The sequence below is a fragment of the Saccopteryx leptura genome, chromosome 11 (genome assembly GCF_036850995.1).
Source record: "Saccopteryx leptura isolate mSacLep1 chromosome 11, mSacLep1_pri_phased_curated, whole genome shotgun sequence".
Lineage (NCBI taxonomy): Eukaryota > Metazoa > Chordata > Mammalia > Chiroptera > Emballonuridae > Saccopteryx > Saccopteryx leptura.
Window position 1 is genome coordinate 33822609 of NC_089513.1, and position 15318 is coordinate 33837926.

General features: G+C 37.0%; 1 protein-coding gene across 3 annotated transcripts in view; it reads left to right on the plus strand.

Moving 5' to 3' along the window:
• The window catches only part of NOL4 (nucleolar protein 4), a 341271-nt gene that overhangs the window by 171999 nt on the left and 153954 nt on the right, over positions 1 to 15318 (plus strand). The gene's annotated exons all lie outside the window — the stretch shown is intronic.

Sequence of the window (15318 nt, forward strand, 5' to 3'; positions counted from 1 at the left end):
GTCCGTCGATTACACACCAAAGCTTTATTGTCTAGCTTGGCCAAGCGGCAGCAACTCCAACAGAAGTCTGAGGGAGAGCGCGCTGGCCCTTTGTTCTACTTGGTTTTTATAGTTTTGTAAGTGGGAAGTACAAAAGCAAAAATTGTAATTAGGAGCACTTTGGTTATAGTCATATGTCCTTTAACATGATAGGACCATGTTCATTTTGCAAGCCATACATCCTTTTGGAGAAAACAAAATTTCCAAGTCAACACAATGGCAGAAAGATATCTTTTTACATATTTAAAGGCATTCCCATATTATCTAGTGTTCATCTTCCATCTCTGTCCCGAGTCACACGTATTAACCAAATGCATTTACATAGGAGAGGTAGTTTCCGTGGGGACAAATGCCCGCAAATGGCTCATAGTTATAAGAAAAGGTTTATTTTGGCTTTTCTCTCCCTGTACCTGGCTAGCCATTCACTCCTTTCCCCACAGGTGTGGTGGAATGTCTGGGGATCCATGTTTTCCTCCCCTTTGCATTTACAATACAATGCCAAGGGCCATCCTGGTTATGCCAATCACACAGTACAGAGACTATTCTCACAATTTCTCTGCACACCTTAACCCAAATTAATAAAATGTTCTCCAAGCCTCTTAAAATATTAATATTAATTCTGTAGTTTTTGGTACTTTACAACACCTGCGGGTGAAGTGGCTCAGTGGCTCCTCACCTGGAATTCTTTCAACTCTTAGTTTTTCATTTTTCTCAAACTCAATCTGGCATTTTTTTTTTTTTTGCTAACACTTTTACTATGATAAATTAAACATCATATAAAAAAAAACAAAGTTTTCTCTTCTTCAACTGACTTTTTTTAAACATGGTATTTCCACTTGGTGACTTTCTGTACATACTATTTTATGCATAGAACTATCAAAGTAAGGTCCACATTTTTCATGAAAATTTGAGAAAATATGACTTACACATGTGTGAAAAATTAGTGTGTCATGTAAAATAAAAAGTTTTGAAATATGAAAAGCACAAGTTTAGCCTGACCAGGCGGTGGCACAGGTGGTAGAATGTAGGACTGGGATGCGGAGGACCCAGGTTCAAGACCCCAAGGTCGCCAGCTTGAGCGTGGGCTCATCTGGTTTCAGCAAAGCTCACCAGCTTGGACCCAAGGTCGCTGGCTCAAGCAAGGGGTTACTCAGTCTGCTGTAGCCCCACGGTCAAGGCACATATGAGAAAGCAATCAATGAACAACTAAGGTGCCACAACGAAAAACTGATGATTGATGCTTCTCATCTCTTTCCATTCCTGTCTGTCTGTCACTATCTATCCCTCTCTCTGACTCTCTCTCTCTCTGTCTCTGTAAAAAATAAATAAAAAATAAATAAAAGCACAAGCTTAGAGAACAGCATTAATTAACTTCATTCTTTAGGCATTTGCTAAATATTCACTACACACAAAACAGTGCTAGCTGTAGACTATACAGAAAAGCACCATATTTAGTAGAATTTGGTCATGAGAGGAAGAGAGAGGGTATGTCCCTGGGTGATTTTTCTTCAATGTCGGTACCCCTACATTAAAATACTCAGTAATGATCACTTTATTACTTTATTTCTGACACGTTCCAGGACAGTTCTTCCCAATCCCCAAATTCCTGCCCCCAGGGCCCTTCACAAAATATTTATTCTCCTGCCTCCTCTACAGCTCTGTTTAAAATCTGTTCCAACCTACTTGCATCATTGTCTTCCTCCTCCCTGTCCTTCTCTTCCTTCTCCTTAGTTTACTTTCTTTTTATTTGCTTTTCAAATACCATTTCTAAGGCCTGTCTTCCTTAGGAGATAGTGTAGCATAGTGGTCTCCCAGAACTGACTGGCGTTTGCCATGATGGACCAGCTTTTCCATTCATTACCTCTTCTATCTTTGCTGAGTCACAGGAACATTTTATGATTCAGACATTTTCACATTAGTAAAATGGGGTAATTAGTGCTTATCTATTTTACCTCACTGGGTCCCTCTGAAGTATATATTAGGTCACCTGTGAAAATCAGTTTTTAAATAGAAAAGTAACAAATATACTACTATTCTTTTTCAATAATAGGATTTTCATTTTCTGTATGTTCCCAAATAATGATGTTAATGCTTCTCCTTTTAGCTCATGTATTTGTAATTTATTTTTCTCCTCCTGTGTATTCAAATCTTTAGGAAATTTTATAAGATGATCTCATTTGATATCACTCAGCCCTGAATGGCAGATACAATTGTCTTTGGTTATAAATGTCATATAATTGGTCATCTTGTACTTTTGTGCTGATGGTGATATTGAAAGTTCATTTGCATTGATAAAAAACATCATGGTTATTCAGTTTATTCTAATTGCAAGAAGGGTAGGCAGAAGGCTTTTGTTACAGTGAGTAGAAGGTGGTGTCAGGCTATTCATCAGATTCCTGATTTTATGAGGTGCTGCAAAATGGGTGACCTCAGAGTACACTTTCTAATTCAGTTGTGTCTCTAAGAGCCTCCTAAATCTACAGTTAACTCATTTCCCCCCCACATAGCACACCACCTGTCTCCTTCAGACTCTTCTCATAATATCTAAATGTATGTCCTGCTGAGGTGCAGCGATGGGCTTTAGACAAAAATTTGGCCTGGAACTGGAAAACCAGTTTCCAATCCTGTGTTTGTCACTGTTACTTGAACACAGTCTCTATTTTATCATTACCAAGATCTTTAAAACAGGAAACCTGATAATGTTACCTTATTCCCAGATCTCTTTTGAAGATTGCAAAGGTAATGACTACCAAAACTATTAGTACCATTAAAGTGTTTAATGATTCAAAGCAATTGTTATTACTCATATGAATCCAGTATAGGCTCTTTGTTTAAAAGAGAACAATTCAATATTTATTAAGAAAAATACCAGTCCAGCCTGACCAGGTGGTGGCGCAGTGGATAGAGCATCGACTGGGATGCGGAGGACCCAGGTTTGAAACCCCGAAGTCGCCAGCTTGAGTGTGAGCTCATCTGGTTTGTGCAAGGCTCACCAGCTTAAACCCAAGGTCGCTGGCTCGAGCAAGGGGTCACGCAGTCTGCTGAAGGCCCCTGATCAAGGCACATATGAGAAAGCAGTCAATGAACAACTAAGGTGCCACAATGAAGAATTGATGTTTCTCATCTCTTTCCATTCCTGTCTTTCTGTCCCTATCTGTCCCTGTCTCTGTTTCTCTCTGTTTCTGACACACACACACACACAAAAAGATACCAGTCTGGCCCTGGCCAGTTGGCTCTGTGGTAGAGCATCCCTGGCATGTGGATGTCCTGGGATCAATTACCAGTCAGGGCACATAGAAATGAACATCTGCTTCTCCACCCCTCCCTGTCCCCCTTCTCTCTCTCTTTCTCTCTTTTTCTCCCATAGCCATGGCTCAATTTGTTCTAGCACATAGGCCCCAAGAGCTGAGGATGGCTCCATGGAGCCTTCACCTCAGGGGATAAAAATAGCTCAGTCGTGAGCATGGCCGCAGATGGACAGAGCATTGGCTCCAGATGGGGGCTGCTGGGTGGATCCTGATCAGGGCGCATGTAGGGAGTCTGTCTTTATATCTCTCTTTCGCTCATTTGGAAAAGAAGAAGAAGAAAAATATATACCAGTCCTTTGACAACTATTTAAGTAATAATGCTTTATAATTAACCATCCAAAATTCTTATTAACTTGAAACCCTTTAAGATAGCCCATAAGTTTATTACTAATACCACTGTCTCTGATGATGATCAAGTTCAGTTCTTGAAATAAAAATAATGAAGGGAGCATGGTGAAAATGTTTTTGATATCAAATAATAAATTGACATTAAGAAAAAATTTAAACTTTTGACTATAATAACATCATTGAGAAATATTGAGACCAAAGTAAGGCAAATTGTGTCAGTTGTAATCCTACTGGTAAAATGTGTTCCATTTCATGTCATTCACCAGAAAAGCTTGTTATAAGACCTTATTTACAATGATGTTTGTAGAGCTCAAAAGCTAAATGGGATAGTATAGCAGCATGGGAATTAATAACAGAAGGAAGATGGTGCTACAACCAAAGGTGAAAAGCAGGGAAGGAGTTGGTGTTACTGGAGCCCAAGAGCCAGAGCTACCTGATGGGATGACATTTACCAAAGATGCTTCCTGGCAAGACCTGGGTATGAAGAAGATACACTCCATGGTGGAGACGGAGCTGTCACCAAATCAGAGAGCGTGTGTGCATGGGGCGGGGAACAGAGATACCCAGGCATTTTCTCTTTCTCCCATCCTCGGTCTCTTGCCAGTACCTCCCACTGTTTGAACCAAATCATAAGTAGGCAAGGGAATCTGGGAAATGGTTTGCAAAGAAAGGGAGAAGAGAGCATCTCAGAGCAAACCAAAATTACCAGTATAAGATGAAGAAGTATGTGTGGGGAGCCTTTCAGAATACTAACTTTTGGCCTGACCTGTGGTGGTGGATAAAGCGTCAACCTGGAAACACTGAGGTTGCCGGTTCAAAACCCTGGGCTTGCCTGGTCAAGGCACATATGGGAGTTGATGCTTCCTGCTCCTCCCCCCTTCCCTCTCTCTCTTTCTCTCTCTCCCCTCTCTATAATGAATAAATAAAATCTTTTAAACAAACAAACAAACAAACAAAGAATACTAACTTTTGGATTTATTCTTTAAGTTTAAGAATTGCTTGGCAACTTGGGTTTCTTGCCATCTCAGAATGTTGGGACACAAGCTTTAGTTTTCTCATTGAGTAGTCCTGGCTCATACACTATGATAGAGAGTGGAATTTCTTTTAGGGGTGCGGGTAGGAGGGCTTAGGAGAAAACATCATGGAGCATGCACTCTAATCATCAGCCTCTAAGTTACTCTGAAACCTGGGAGTTGAATAGGTCTAGTATGATTCGGTATTTCTTCCACTACACATGCTCCTAAAGCACAACATGCTTCTTGCTAATGGCTGAAAATACCAAGAGAAGAAAGCCTTTCATTCTGCAATTAGAGATAAAAGGTTTAAATTACAAGTGTTTCACTGAAGTAACATTTTTCTGTGGGGGAATTTCAGTCAAAGGATAATCAATCAATCAATCTTTCAATTATTTTTTTCTCAGTGAAATGATGTACAGAGAGCCAGTGTGCATGCAGATAGTGGGAGGATTTGCCATAAAGATGGAAAAGAGAACACGAGGGACCCAGGGAACAAACTTTGAGGATTTTGACAGCTTTCTCTAGACTGATAACTCTTTACCTACTATGTGAGCAAAACCAACAATGATTTTAGCACATGACCAGATAGATGTTACACAGCTTTGCTTTAAGGGCTAAGTTTCTTGATTTTTGCAAACATATACTTGACCTCAGTAAAGAGCTTCTTTCCCAGGAGTTTGTTAATTAAGATAATCAAGGTGATTCTTTTCCCTGAACTAATATCTTTAACCCTTTAGTATACACTTATTAGGCAATATCATATCCTTTTATGAATCTTTTAAAAAGTGTCACCACAATGGCTCTTGCTTATTATTTTTGATCAAAAGAAAATATTTGGCTTGCAGGTTCCTTTTTTTAAAAATTTCCCAGAGATCCTGAGCATGTGATGGCTCAGTGGATAGAGCATTGGACTGGGATGCCGAGGACCTAGGTTCAAAACCCTGAGGTTGCTGGCTTGAACCCAAGGTCACTGGCTTGAGCAGGGGGTGACTTGCTCTGCTGTAGCCCCCCAGTCAAGGCATGTATGAGAAAGCAGTCAATGAACAACTAAGGTGCCACAACAAAGAATTGATGCTTCTCATCTCCCTGTCTGTCTGTCCCTATCTGTGCCTCTCTCTGTCTCTGTCACACACACACACACACACACACACACACACACACACACACACACACACACAAATTCCTAAAGAAGTGAAACTGAAATTACCTCATATTCAGCCTTCTTAACTTAGATTTGAAGACTGTCAGTCTTATTTAGTTTTCTTGGTATCAACAGTTGTCTTCCATAATTGTGTATTAACCAGTTAGTTGTTGGATATTATTTATGTTAATTTCTCACATGTGACCCCAAAACTCTTGTATGAGAAATACTTCTAAATTCCTTGCCCCTGACCAAGATAAATTCAACCAAGTTGTTGGCAGAGTTTAATTCCTTGTGGTTGTAGGACTGAGGTCCTTGTTTTCTTGCCAGCTGTCACTGGGATCTCTTCTAGCTGCCTGTTTCATTTCTTTTCATATGACCTGCTCCATCTTCAAGTCATCAGTGGTTCACTGAAAAACCTTTGTGTTTTGAATCTCTCTGACTTCCTCTTTTGCCACTAACCAAAGAAGAGAAAATTGTATGTCTGCTTTTAAGTGCTCATGGAATAAATCAGGCCTACCCAAATGATTTCCCAATTTAATACCCACTGTACCACATGACAAAGCAAAATCACAGGAGTAATATCTCATCATATTTACAAATTCTAGGAATTAGGGTGTGGAATATTTGGAGGAGGGATACATAAACATTCTTCCTACCATAGCACCCAATGCAGTAATACCTCCAATGAGTAGTTCAGGACCATATATAAAGAATTAGGAAGACTCCCAGTCTATTTCTTGAACAGCCACTAAATAGATATATGATTGTGATCTCTTGTGGCTGTCTGGTTTAATAGGGGTTGAATATTTACTATGTACCAATCTCAAACTGATAAAATAAGAACTTGAACTTGCCCTTTAATAGTTAGCACGCTATATTTACATACCTCTTAGAAAAACTTATCTGATGATTTTACCATTTCCCATAATATTATACAAAAAACTGATTCTGTATTACTTCTAATCCTTGAAATTCTGACGGGTAATTAAAAATATATGGAAATCTTCAAATACTTGATTCAATTATATCTTTTCCCATTATCTCTGAAAGTATTCTTTTTTCAGATTAGAACCCCCTACTTATTTGACTATTTTTGTTACATGATTTTAAATCCCTTCAACATGTAAGTTATATTTTTAACTCAATGTAGTTGTTACTTAATATTTCTGCTTCTTTTTTCCCTAAAAGTAAGACAAATATTATGTATTAGTTAATGTTGCTTTTTCAAGGTAAAAATTGTCTTTGCACAAATTAAGCAAAATGATTCAAACAATGGTAATCTATTGGCGGAGCACTAGAGTTTCTCACAAAATTCAGAGTTGGTCCCCTAGTAATCTGGAAGGGTAAGAACTAAAGGCAGCACCAATTTTAGGGAAAAAAATGTTACTCCAGTGACAGTAATTTTATACTTTCTAACAGCATAAAAAGCCCAAGTTTGAGGAATCCCCTTTTCTCTGTTTCACAGCTACAATTTTTTCTAGGATGGCAAGAGATTATGCCTCCTGGAATCTGTGCTTGTGTATTAGGAGGGGATTGTGTATACTTTGTTTCCATTCTGAAAGGTGTTTAGTACAATACATATGACCATGTAGCTAAAACACTCACACCAACATATCATGACACATCACACAACCTATTCATTCATCCAAAGCTAATTGTACTGAATGCTTACTACCTATTTCACCTACAACACAAACAGCCTCATTTCCCCCAATGGAACTGACTCTAAGTCACATCTAGCTGCTGCATTCAAGTAATGTTGGAGAGCTCCACTTCTCTTAGGCTGCATCACTAAGTGATGTACCTGTCTCTTTTAGTTCTGCAACACTTGAAAGTGTACAATTAATGGAGTAGTTAGCATATCTATATACCACACCACACCCTGTATTCAACAGTGGAATTTAATTTAAAAAAATGAGGAGACACTTAACAGCAAACAAAAAAATGCAAATCAATATTTGAAGATAGCCAAGGTCCTATTCAGCTGCATGATACGTGTTTCAAACAATAAAAATGTTTTTATTGGGTCTTTTTTTTTCATTGATTTAGTTTTTTTAGGATAAAATATTTTCTGATTTATTATTGGCAAAGGAACAAAACCCTGAAGGTGTTGTTTAACTAAATGCCAAGGTAGGGGATATTCCTTTCAGATCACGTTAATTTTAGTTTTAATAAGGACATTTTTGTTGTTATTGTTTTGTTTTTTTATATTTTTCTGAAGTGAGAAGCGGGGAGGCAGAGAGACAGACTTCGGCATGCACCTGACCAATTGCACCTGGCAAGCCCACTAGCAGGTGATCCTCTGCCCATCTGGAGTGTTACTCTGTTGCAACTAGAGCCATCCTAGTCCATGAGGCAGAGGCCATGGAGCCATCCTCAATGCTCAGGCCAGCTTTGCTTCAATGGAGCCTTGGCTGAGGGAGGGGAAGAGAGAGATAGAGAGAAAGGAGAGAGTGAAGGTTGGAGAAGCAGATGGGTGCTTTTTCTATATGCCCTGGCTGGCAATTGAACCTGAGACTTCCACATGCCGGGCCAATGCTCTACCACTGAGCTAACCAGCCAGGGCCTTCAATAAGAACAATTTTTTGCAGAATAATTTACCCTAGTTTGTGACTTTTATTTTTCATTTACCTTGGTTATCGGTTTAGCATAATTCATGATAAATCCCTGAGCTGTTTCTTTTTAAATTATCAAATCCTTTTCTAAGAGAATGACTTTATAATAATACTATATGACATAGTTTCTGGTTTCTATTGTCCATTTAATGTTTCCTAAGACACTTCTGTCCAGTGATTAGCTGTCAGCTCTCTTTTAAAATGCTAGACTCTTATAGAAATTTATTGTCTTAGATTCAATTTAAATTTAACATGAGAATTTATCATAGTATATACCGGTTGTTGTATGAGACAGGACATCAAAAAACATACAGTATTAATTGTTTCGGTTTTAACTTATAGAAGTACACAGCTTCATGAGTGGGCTGCCAGTACCTGAATGCTTTACACAGCTGCATAAGTGTATTACACTGTTTTTGATGTGTCTTATTTACCAATCGATTGATATATCTATCTACAATATATCAGCGGTTCTCAACCTGTGGGCCATGACCCTGGCGGGGGTCGAACGACCAAAACACAGGGGTCGCCTAAAGCCCTTCCGATGGCTCTAGGCGACCCCTGTGTTTTGGTCATTCAACCCCCGCCCGGGGTCGCGACCCACAGGTTGAGAACCGCTGATCTATATAGAGAGATGGACAGACATGTATCTCTCATGTCAACAAAGGCACAAGATGTAAAACATATACTTTGTGGACACTTGCAGTCTAATTGGTAAATAAAATATATAGATTTTAGAATCATAGATGACAAGGTAAGAAAAAGAACTCAACGAACCCCTACAGAAGTCTAGAATAACATGTTTGGAGTAGTTATCTGAAAATCTGTGACAGATTTAATTATTATGGTACCATTTCAGCTAAGTAAAAAATAAATAAATAAATAAATAAAATAATAATAATAATAGCAGCATGTCATCTAGTTCAAGAACACGTAGCCTTGAGGTCTATAGAGAAATCAGGAGGTTCATGACTTGCAGTGAGAATATACATTTTCACTTACCTCTAACTGAATTTTAACATTTCATTGTATTATCAATGTAGGCAATAAAATACAGTAGAATTCACAGTAATGGGATTTTTATCAGCAAACTTACCTGTAACTGAATTGTAACATTTCATTTTATTATCAATGTAGGCAGTAAAACACAGCGGTATTCATAGTACTGTAATTTTATCAGCAAAAGAAATCAGATATTTTCAATTCACATTGTAAAAATGTAAAAAATGTTTATGCCTATCATTTTTTATAAAATGTTCAGTTCTTTGAAACTGTAAACAAGGTGATGGGTAAATATGAAAATAGTAGTCTATAATATTTTTTAGACAATTGAGAAACTATTGAGAAGTTATTGCATTAATGGCCATTTTAAAAAATGAGTCATCTCAGGACTTAGAGAAAATTTTGTTATAGGTCAGTTGATTGGCTCTGAGGTAGGAAAAGAGATAAGCTTTTCTCAGACTAGACTAACAGAATCATTGGGATTCTCCAAGTGCCTTCCATGGGAAAAGAATTTTATAAATGGTTCAGGAGATGGAATATACAGTATGATATCTACAACTCTCTAAAATATGTAATCCCCTGCCTTAGTTTGTAGAGTATCCTTAATTTCCTGTCCTCTTCCAGCTTTTTCCTGTGCTTGATGTTTTTTCTTATTCATTCTCCTGAACTAGAATAACCTCCATCATGACCATCATGCACCTACATATATTTTTCCTTCTTCGAATTGTACCTCTTGTAAAAGGCCTTCTCCTGATACTGCCCAAAACCCCAGCGATTATAGGTGACTTTTTCTTTTCTGTGAAGAACATTGTTTATTTATTGCCTTATATGAAACTTCCATGGTGTAGATACTGTTTTTTATCTTGCATTGTAATTATCTTGCTATAGTTATGAACAAATTCCATATGACACTCAATTGCCTCAGAGTGCCAAGAAGGGTGTCTAGCACACAATAGATATTTGGGTAAAAAATTTTAAACCAAATTACATAAAGGGTATGTTTTGCCTCCTCATTGATAGCGTAGAATTATTTTTATTTAATTATTGTTCTGAACTTTGGTTATATGCTTTAAAACATCCAGCTTCTCTCTGTGCCTTCTCTTTATTGTTTCTTAATTTAGAGGCTATTCTTCTGAATTAAGAGCTACCAAAAGATAATGACACTCCCTGTAGAAGTAATTTAGTGGAAAGCTGAATCCCCTTGTTGCTTTCTTACCTGGAATATTAGCTTTATCATTTTGAAGTGAATGTCCTTTAGTCTTTTAGCAGTAATTATACATAAGTATATGTATAATTATATGTATATGTATATGTATAAGTATATGTACATATGTATTTATTTATATTAGTAAACTTAGCATTAAATATTTTGACTTCAAAATGCAGCATCATTTTTTATATGTGTTGAGATTTAAGATACCATTAATAAATATTATATAATCTGGATAATATTCTGAAAAAAAAAACAGACAAAACTAGAACATTGCATTTTTTATTATTTTTTCATAGGTTTTTGTGGTATTAGGGACTTGGAAATCTAAAACTTTTGTAGTCAACAATTGAAGTTTTTGCATATAAGAAAACAAAGGAAACAGAACCGTTGTTTTCTTAGGCTTTAAAACCTGTATTATAGAGGATAAGTGAAATAGAAATGAAGAGAATGGGAAAGGTCATCAGATGACTTTGAAGAGGGGAAATGAGTGGAAGGCATTTCTAGATGGCCCACAAGGCGATGAAGGCAGAGATGAAGGCGTTGGAGTCAGGCTCAAGGCAGGACTGGGGATGTTAAGGTACTAATCTTCTGGAGCAAGGTTATATTTTGGATTTAAACATTAGTTTTATGGTTAACTATGAAATGGAAGTTTTCTAAGGTAGTTTTAAAGGACTAGAGCTGGAGGACTGGGGTGCATTTGAGGAAAATGATAAAAAGCTTTTTGGACTCTGTGAGCATCTGACCTGAATTTTAGGACTAAAAATCCAAGTCCCAATCTTAAAATAAGGGTAATATATTTTTTCCTATTCATTTTGCCAAAGGCACTTGGCCTAAAGGCCATAATAAAGAGCTACTGAAAGTAGCTGAATAAGAAAGTAGGTCAGGTGCTTTGGGAGATTTCAAATACATTTATAACATATTATTAGGTAGGTATGTAGGTAGGTAGATACATACATACATAAGTACAGACATACATATACACTTAAGTACACATCATCATACTATTAGAGGTTAATTCTCTTTGGATAGCAAGAGCTAACCATTGAGGCTGGTACTGGAGAAACTGCTTGACACAAATAGTGTTTAAACAAATAGCGTTTCTAGGGTGTGTACTAATGGTGGGGGGAATGGGGGATAGGGAAGGAGAGAGAGGACAATAAAGAGCTGCCACTTATAGTTTGTGTTACTATGCCTTACAGACAAGAGCAGCAGCTGAGCGCACTTGGACGACCCTCCCCATAATACTAAGTCCATCCCATCAAACTAACCTCAGCACAAATGCTACCCAAACATCCAGCTGCCCTTCTGATGTCACTAGTTTCCACACTCACTGTCATCACATTCTACATTTTCCTCTGTTGCTAGGTACCCTGGGCACCCTTTATTTTCCAAAGCTGCAAGTGCTGTTTATCCTTGGGACTCAAATATAGAGTCTTTGGTTCAAATGCTGTGGTATCCAGGCTAAAATTTGAGGGACACACCATCACCGGGGCCCTGTGAAGTTAAAGGTCATACCTATAGACCTAACCCTCAGTGTAGCAGCCCAGTATCCACAACACCAGCCACCACTCAGGATGGGTAAGGAAGCAGATTTCCCCTCTAAAGCCATAAACTGATGTGGATTGGTTATGATAAAGAGAAGTATGAGATTTGTGGTTATTAAATCTGAAAAAGTCTCTTTAGGAGAGAAGAAAACCATTAATATGGCTACCCAAAACTAGACAATGAAAACCAGTTAATTTGTCCTCAGTTGGCTCACTTCTTTACATTGAATTTTTCTAATCCAGACTTCAAAAACTTTGTCTTAAATTTAGATTTATAAAATAGTGGCATGTGCCATTATTGATTCTTTTACTATTTACATTATAAAATAGGTAAATAAATATTTGATACAAATGAGTACATCATTTATCCTTCGTAAAACATACTGAATTTCAGCTCAGGAATGAAATATGTAAAGCTATTGACTCTAGTTACCTTGGTAACATCTGGAATGAACTACTTTGTCTAAAAATATTTTCTCCTTTATTCATTTATTGTTTGTACCAAAATTACAAATACATGACTCTTATTAAAGACTCTCCTGATAAATAACAATATTTATCTTACCTAAAAAAATGTATAACTGGTACACTAATTAGTAGATATGTATGATGATTTCAAATTAAAAGAACGATAAAGCATGTTTAAATTTGAACAACAATGGGTATTGGATTCGTTTTTTACTAATGTAGGTTTGATTTTAAAATATAACATTTCTTTAGGGTTATACATTCTTTTACTACATTGATAAAATTTCTTACATGAAATGTTTATGTTTTAAAGAATTTTAGTTTAAATGTTAAATCACATTTTTCTTCATGAATTAAATAATTGAACATGAATATGTTTGTTATGTTTTTCTTTGGACTTCCTTGGAAAGAAAATTCAAATAACTTGAAATGACCTTCCATATTTTAGCATAAGGGTTTGACATAGCATAAAAAAATACATACAGTTTTTTATGTATGTATTACATACATAATTACATATATATTTACCTAATTATTTCAAAAACCTTAGATATTTCATTATTAAAAGGATATTTTTTACTTCTCAAACTAAAACTATGGAAAGTATAATTTTATATCACCTATGGCCCATTTTCTAAATTCTCTTATTCATGGTTTGTCTCCATTTGAAGTCTTACCTTTAAAAAAAAAATTATTTGTTGACTTTAGAGAGAGAGAGACAGAACATGGGTCTGCTCCTGTGTGTGCCCTGACCAGGGATTGAACCTGGACCTTCTGTACTTGAGGAGGAAGCTCTAACCAACCGAACTATCCAGCCAGGGTGAAGTCTTTTCTTGAATAGATAAATAAAAAAGAGTAATTTAATAGTAGAATCTTTGAACACATTTTAACTTTTTCTCAAAACAGTTATAGATAATGGGGCTTAAAATATCAGTTTACAGTAAATTAACTGTAATGCTCTTTGTTTTTATATTTCTTAAATGGATTTATTAGGGTGACACTAGTTAACATAATTCCACAGGTTTCCGGTGCCCAATTCTACAACACATCTCTGCACACAGTTTTCATTTTCACTGGAGCCTGAGAGCTGGTTTCCTCCCACTTCCCCCTAATCTCAGGCTTCCCGAGTCTGTTCTCACGATGATTCCAGGCCCCTTGCTTTCTGCAATGCTGCTGCTTCAGTTGGAGCTTTCCAAAGAGCTGACTTAGACAATTTACAGATCTCGTCTCCCCAACTGCCATTTTGTTGCCTTCATCCCATTCTCCTCATCAGATTCAGAGTCCTCTCCTGAAAACTTGATTTTGTTAATATCATTTTCTGCAGGGAATTCAATTTGCTTCTATTTACTCTCAAGGTCCAGCCCAAGCTCTCTGATACACAAAACTTCCCCGCACATCCTCCTCCCCCTTTCTAGGTCTCTTTCGTTACCTTCTCTTTTATGCTTAGCCCCGCATAGTCTTTTCTCTGTGATTTTGTACCTGCTGATCTTGGTAGGAAACTGTCTCCTCCGACTCCTTCACCTGGTCATAAGATCTACTCATCCTTTGGAATTCAACCATATGCCACTGTCTTTTGGGAAACCTCTGTGGTACTCTTATACCTTGTTTTGGATCATCGCCTTTTCTTTCTTTTTGTTCTGAATTTTAGCTGCATATTTATTTTTCTGCCTCTTCATATTTTCTATGGACTTATTGAAGGTAGAATCTCTACAGGCCAAATACTTAACCCCCTTTAGGCCAAGTGTAGGCACTCAATGAATGTTGAATTAACGAATCAACAGGAGAGTAATTACTACTTCTTCAGTCTTTAACTATTATGCCCATGAATATAATTGATTAGAAGGCATTAAATATTTCATTGTACCCTGCAAAAGCAAAGCATACTTACAAATATTCAGAAATCAAACAAAATCACAAATATTGAATATTATTACTCTTCCTCATTTATATGGTTTTTATCAATAGCCTTTAATGAAAACACTTTAATATCTTTGCCCTTCATAATTCTTCAAAATTATTAGCAAATTCTTATCATGTTTGAAAAGATAAAATTAAGAGAAATAGAATATGATTGTTTTATGTAAACTTTTTTCTTGTTCTCAGTAAAGTTTCATTAATACACTTTTTTTCTAAACAAGCTTATTATTTATTTTAAAGCCAGATTTATTAACTCTGCTTTTCCACTTCTCCCCTATTTTGTTTTTTTTATAGTTATCTCATCATTGTTATTGGAAAATTATATATGTTGTAGATAATAAAGAATATTAGAAATTTTATTGTAGTATAGTTAAGAAGCAATCAAAATTAACATTTTAGATTATATCTTTTCAGTCTTTTCACTCTGTGTTTATGTGTTTGCCTTTTATGAAGTTAGGATCATACTGACCATGCTCTTTTTTTTTTTTTTTTTCTGAAGCTGGAAACGGGGAGGCAGTCAGACAGACTCCCGCATGCGCCCAACCGGGATTCACCTGGCATGCCCACCAGGGGGCGATGCTCTGCCCATCTGGGGCATCACTCTGTCGCAACCAGAGCCATTCTAGTGCCTGAGGCAGAGGCCTTGGAGCCATCCTCAGCGCCCAGGCCAACTTTGCTCCAGTGGAGCCTTGGCTGCGGGAGGG